The following is a 7,651-nucleotide window of genomic DNA, read 5'->3' on the forward strand; positions in this document are numbered from 1 at the left end:
CCTATTCAAACTGCTAGTAATATCAGCTGCAAGACAATATAGATTTACTGAAGGATAATTAAGGTGTGTTTGGATGACACCCCAAACCATGGTTTGGGGTGTCAATCACCCAAACACTCCCTCTAAAAACCAAAACCATGGTTTTGGGTCAAAACCATGGTTTTGAAAAAAGTAAAATTTTTTTGCTTTTGGAGAAAAAAGGGAGAGTGTGAGAGCCTATATGATATGTATCTTGTTATTTTTTTTAAACATATTTTTTGATAAACATATTTAATCTTATATTTTATAAATATATATACACATTAATTATTTATTAATTATATTATCTTATGTATTATTAATTATGTTGGTAAAAAATATATTATTAACAATTTTATTCCTTCAAATTAAAATATATCATAAAATCTATTTTTTCTGTAATTATCATATTAACTTATGCCTTTTTTTTAGTAATTTGTATATATAAAAAGTGCTTCTGATAACAACTATCCAAACACTCTCATTTCTCAGAATCACTTTTTTACAAAATCTATTCTTCACAGAATCTATTCTCCCCAAAATCTATTCTCCAGAATCACTTTTCCAAACTACGGTTTGGTTTCATCCAAACATAAGAAGAGAAATTTGAATAGAAAAAGCCCTGTACATCTTGTCGATTCTAATTTTTTAAGAGATTTTCGCGAATTGGTTTTCACTCAATCAGATGTAAGTATATAGAAATAGTATTTTTCCTTTTACAAGGAAGGATACTCATCAATTTAAATAAGACTAAAATATACTAACTACCCCTCTATTTTAAAAACATATACCAACTTCTCCTAAAATTAAAATATACGTTATAAAATTTTTTTTTATATATTTAAAATTTCATTTCCATCCACCCAAACTATTAATTTACTATTAGGTTTGGATTTGAAACTCTGTTTTAACTAAAATGCCCCCTTTTTAATATAATAATGATTTAAACATTTATATTTTTCAAAAAGAATTATAAAACTAAAACATAATTCTGATACATATATTTTCAAATTTTCTAATATATTATAAATTTTATTAATTTTTATTTAGATTATAAAAATTTATAATTTTATTTTCATCATATTCATTGACAATTATTTTTTGGTTAATTTTAAATGGCTCCAAACATATTTTAAATGCATATTTTTTGTTCATCATATAGTATAAATATATAAGTTTGAGAGAGTACACAAATGTAAAATTTTTAAACATAATTTTACATGAAACATTTATAAACACATTTAGTTAATCATATATTTGTTAAGAGAGGTTTTACTCAAGTTTTTTATATGTATAACTGAGCTAAAAATAAAGCCAAAATAGAATAGAATCAAAACAAATGGGAAAAAAAATAAAACAGAGTAGATTTTTTTTTTTTGGAAAAGGACAATATTTACATCAAGTTCTTTATATTTATTATGTCAAGTTTTTCAATTAAACATGACCATATGTCCTATTTTTGAAATATCAGTAATTAATAACATTTAATTATAAATTCACATGAAACAAAAAGAGACGATGCATGGTCATATATGATTGGGAGAACTTGACATAATAGATGTAAAGAACTTGACGTAAGTTTTTTTTCTTTGGGAAGGAGAACCTAAAGACTACCTAAAGATAAAACTAACAAAACTTGATAGGTTTCGTATAGCAAATATATGAGTCGTGACAAGTAATATAATGATAAGAAAAGATCATTCCTATAGAAATTTGTGTAAAAACCAAGACCAAACAATAGACTAAGCAAATTCAATTAAGTTGAATCAAGAAAATTTTTAATGGTAGGAATTTGGAAAACTAATTTATTTTAAGGCTAGAAATTGATGAAAACAATTTATTCTTAAACTTCAAGGGATAAAAGGGACCTATGATTATTTATTCTCCTTAAATTTCATAACCATTAACTGATCTTCTCTCATAGATGTTTTTAAATGAACATATGTGTTAGTTTAGGACTTAAAAAGTACTTGTAAAAGCTTTTTCAAGTCAAAAACAAATGTTTAATTCAAATCATTGCTCAATCTCTTGTTACAATTAACAAAACGCAATTTTTAGCTTCAATCCCAATGTGATTATGCAAGGTTAGCTAGTATATCTCTATCTTACCAACAAAATCATCAATTCATATCAATTTCAAGTTCTTACATAATTTTATCCAAATTCTACATTGAACCAAGCTCTCTCAAGCATCAATCAAGTGAACAAAATATCTAAATGATGATCAAGCACTTAGAAGTATTAAATAGTAAAATAAACACATATATATCATTAATCACACAAAGAGAGGATTAATTAAGAATTAATCTATATAAAGATTCAAAATAATCTTAGAGCAAAGTATTTTGGCTACTCATAGTTAGCCACAAGCCACAACTACACAGACAATCAAGACCATAACAGATTACAAGAAAAAGAGGGAGGAGAATTAGAAAAACAAAAAAGATGAAGCTCCGAATTTTCTTGAAAGCTCAATCCCTTGCCAATGAAAAAGTTGTATTTCGGCCATTTGTGAAGCAGCAACAACAACAATAAAGCCTTATCCTACTAGGTGGGGTTGGCTATATGGATTGCACGACGTTATTGAGCTATATCCAAAGCCAAATCTTTGGAAATATTGTTAATTGAAAGATCACTCTCAATGACTTTATTAAGCATTGTCTTCAGCCTTCCTCTACTCCTTTTTAGAGGACTCCATATTGTGTGATCAACTCTTCTCACCGGTGCATCTCAAGGCCTTCTTTGCACATGACCAAATCATCTCAATCGAATTTCTACCATTTCTTCATCAATAACAGCCACTCCAACTTTTCTTCATATATGTTCATTGCGAATCTTGTCTTTTCTTGTATGACCACACATCCATCTCTCAGCAATTGCCACTTTATGTTCACGTTGTCCCATTAAAGCCCAACACTCACTGTCATATAGCATTGCTGGTCTTATAGCAGTGCTGTAAAACTTTCCTTTGACCTTATTTAGTACTTTCTAATCACAGATAACTCCTGTCACTTATCTCCTTTTAAACCAGCCAGCTTGAATTCTATGACTAACATCTCCATCAATTTTACCATCCTTTTTGTATAATTGATCCCAAATATTTAAACTTTTCAACTTGTGGAATGACTTGACCTCCCAATCTGACCTCCAACTTTGAACTAACTTGTCTCTTTTCAAAAATACAATGCATATGTTCTATCTTGCTTCTACTCAAACAGAAACCCTTTGACTCCAAGGTTTTTCTCCATGTCTCAAGTTTAGTGATAATCTCTTCTTTTGACTCAGCTAATAAAACTATATTATCAGCAAAAAGCATGCATTTTAGGATTTCTTCTTTAATATGCTTAGTTAGAACATCAAGAACTAAGTTAAACAGATAGGGGCCCAAAGCTGATCCCTGATGTAGGTGAATCATTATAAGCAAGTCCTTTGTCTCACCGCCCGACGTTCTAGCACTAGTTGTGACCCCCTCATGTATGTCTTGTATGACACCTTTCTTCTCGAAAGCTCTTCAAAGCACTTCTTTAAGCACACAGTCGTAAGCTTTTTCCATATCAATAAAAACTATATGCAAGTCTATTTTATGGCTTCGGTATTTTTCTATTAAACTCTTTAGTAAATAAATCGCTTCTATTCCTAGCATGAACCCAAGTTGGTTTTCAGAAATACAAGTCTCCAATCTCAACCTATGTTCCATCACCTTCTCTCACAATTTCATGGTATGGCTTATGAGTTTAATCCCTTTGTAGCTAGTACAGTTCTGAATATCCCCTTTATTCTTATAAATAGGTACTAAAGTAACTTTTCTCTAATCATCAGGCATTTTCTTGGAGCGCACATTCTCATTGAATAACTTAGTAAGCCATAATACCCCACCTTCACTCAAATATTTCCAAACTTCAATAGGAATACCATCAAGTCTAACTACTTTATTGTTTTCCATTTTCTTGAGAGCTTTCTTAACTTCACCAACTTGAATTCTTTGATAAAAAACAAAATTATGTTCCTCTTCTCCAAATGTCAAATCTTCAAGCTCATAAGTCAATCCTTCGCTTCCATCATTAAATAGCTTATGAAAGTAGACTTCCCATCAATCCTTAATATCACTATCAGTAACCAAAACTCTACCTTCTTCGTTCTTTATACATATTACTTGGTCCAAATCTCTTGTTTTCCTTTCTTTATTCTTTATGATCTTATAAATCTTGTGTTCCTCAGCCTTAGTTCCTAAATCCTTATAGAAATCCTCAAAAGCTTTAGCACGAGCTTCTCCCACTACTCTCCTAGTCTCTTTCTTAGCTACACGGTACCTTTCCCAATTTTCAGCATTATTACACAAATGTATCACTTTAAAACAATCTTGCTTATGCCTGATTTTCTCTTGCACGTTCTCATTCCACCACCATGTCTCCTTATCTTGCCAACCTCGACCTTTCGATTCACCCAAGATTGCTTTAGCAACCTTCTGGACCTTCTTAGTCATTTCCATCAACATAAGATTAGCACTTTGAAGAATGAAGGACTTCTAATCAGAGACAAAAACGCAACGTTTGGGAAAAATTCTCTTCATTCAACTGAGAAGTTTTTGATTACAAAATATCAAACAATGGGCTCAACCCATCTTGTACACCTAAGGCCCTATTTAAAGACAAATGCTATGCTAACAGGCCCAAAACAAGAATTTTAGGCTGAAACCGTAGCTAACTAAAACTAATAGCTAAAACTGGAGATAACTGAATATGTACAAGTCTTTTATACAACCCCTATTTCTTACACTCCCCCTCAAGTTGGGGATCGAACACATTGACTGTCCCCAACTTGCCCAAGAGTCTTCTCTGAACTTCTCCTGAGACAACCTTTGTAAGTAAATCAGCTTCCTGATTACTTGATTTAACATGCTTCAGATCAATTTGCCTAGACACCCACTTTTCTTTGATAAAATGGCAGTACACTTCAATGTGCTTTGTCTGCTCATGATAAACCGGGTTTGCAGCAATATGAATGGCTACCTGACTATCATGAATAACATTTACAGGCTCTGGATGAAACATCCTCCCTAAATAAACAGATAAACTTAACTTTTTCATAGTAACTTTAAGAAATAACATTTTATAACCAAATTATGCTAAATACAAACTCAAATTATATCACAATCATCTACACTAACTAATTATATAATATTGTTATCCGTGATAGAAAAGAGCAGCACCCAATCATACATCCTATCACGGATAAAAGAACTTTTCTTAACTCATTTAAATACAAACTATATAAGAAAGGATCAATCTTGTCTAATATGGTTATAAACCAACATATAATATAGCTCACAAATCAAAATATTAAAAATTAAATCTTAATTTATACTTTATAATAAATTCATAAACAAATCACATGCAAATATGCAATCCTAGGCCTCTAGCCACCTACCAGCACACATACCACAATAGTACACTCAAAGGACATAAGAAATAATAATGCATGAATAAATTAAAACCAATTTATCCTAAGGTGGCAATATACAGGATACAACATAGCTCATAAATTGAGGAGACGCTACAAGTTACTAATGTAGCTTTACTCCTCCTGAGCCTTCCCTGACGTCCCTCCTTTAAAGCTCACACCTGAAAAATGTTAAACAATAGGGATGAGACAACGTCTCAGTAACTAAATCCCTACCTATCACACACACTAGCATGGGCTAGCGAGGTGTCAGGTGGGATACACAGAGTTAATAATAATTGATAAACATTTATTTAACATTTAAACTCATAATAATCATATAAGACAAATATTTCCACCACTCTCATGCAATTGATACATTTCAAAAGAGATAACATACTTGTCATTTATTTAAAAGATATAAATATCAATGAATATCCAATGTCATATGCAATTCCTGAACCCAAATCCATCCTTATATCCTCCTTATTTCCGCCGACTGGACCCATGGGCTAAGTTCTTTCCATTTGACTGGCAACTCTGACAAGCTCACCACACGAATGATGTGGACCGGCCAAAGACCACAGAGCACTCGGTGGACCATGGATCCCCCCTCGAAGAACTAGTGGGGTGTCGCTGTCCCTCGAAAAATTAGTGGGACAATAATAGCAGCCAACCATAGAGCTCCGTATGGAGGCTAATACCACGTGGTAAGTATATAAATCTCAATAACTCCAATCATCTCCTTCCCCCACCCAAACTAGATGCACAAGGTTCAACATAACACATTTATATGCATAATCAACCAAATTCCAAAATAACACCTCATAGTCATAATCACTAATTTCTAACAATACAAATGATTTCAATCCTTTTCAAAATAGTGTTCCACAAGACAGTTCATACAAAACATAATATATGTATACGAAACTTGGTTATAAAATCACTCACCAAACTCATACCAATGCACGCAACAGATAGAAATTTAGTTACCTGGTCTCCTAGCTATCAATCAACTACAACCAGAGTCCAACCTCGAAAATGCCATAATAGAGTTTATATCTACAAACAAAATTAAAATATTATCTCTATAGTATTAGAGTAGGCTACTCACAAAATTTTAGCCTCTATCTCCTTCTCTAAAAGCTTTAATTTTACTCAGAACTCTAGCCTAAAAGACATTTCTCTAAGGTTTGGAATGAGAACATATATATATATATGTGATTTAGACTCGATTCCTAATTTTCCTTACTTAAATATCCCTTAATTATTATATTATTTTATTAGAATCATCAAATTCATAATGGAAATAGACAAACTATAAATTTATAACTTATATTCCATCTTCGAAAGACTTAGACAAATAGACTTAGTACGAACCAATTTATTCTCACTACAGAAGTTAAACCCATAATCTAACCATTGAGTTTAATTTCCTATCCATCATGATACTATCCTCCAAATTATAGCTCAATCTAACGGTGAATAAACTTTAAAATGCTAATTTACTATTCAGGACTCTATCTGCTAAATCCAAAAGATATAAGTTAAAAACGTACCTAATAACTTGTAACTCGGAGATCAAAAGGGTGATCCAACCGTTGAAATTAACGATTTGGATGTCCCAAATGGGCTGACCAAATTTCAGTCTGATCCAACGGTTAATAAAATCAAAACTAGCACTTTTCTGAGGCTACCTCAGATATGTGCGAAAATTATTTACTTACTCCAAGCTCCACTCACTAGCTCCTATATATAGGCTCCTCAAACTCCTTCACTCTAAAGATTAGTCGATGTGGGACTTCTTAACATTGCTATTTTATCCACTTCCTATCATTTAATCAATGTGGGACTTCTTAACATCGCTATTTTATTCATTTTCTCACACACACACACAAAATCAGAATTATTTTAATTACATATATGTATATTTAACCTCTACATATTCTATAAAATTTGTTTAAATATTAGATATATGAAAATTAGGATGTTACACTGGATGTTCAATGCTCAAATCTTTTAACAAACCCAAAGCCCACACTATCTTTGAAGTTGTCATACTTATCGCCCTATACTCTGCCTCTAGATGACTTTAAGATAGTATTTTGCTTCTTAGTCTTCCATATGACTAGTAAACCTCCAAGTTTCAGCAAATAACCTATGATTGAATGCCTTGTAATCGCACAGGATGCCC

The sequence above is a fragment of the Neltuma alba genome, unplaced genomic scaffold (assembly GCF_004799145.2).
Source record: "Neltuma alba isolate B1F8T4 unplaced genomic scaffold, ASM479914v2 tig00002744_pilon, whole genome shotgun sequence".
NCBI classification, from domain to species: Eukaryota; Viridiplantae; Streptophyta; class Magnoliopsida; order Fabales; family Fabaceae; genus Neltuma; species Neltuma alba.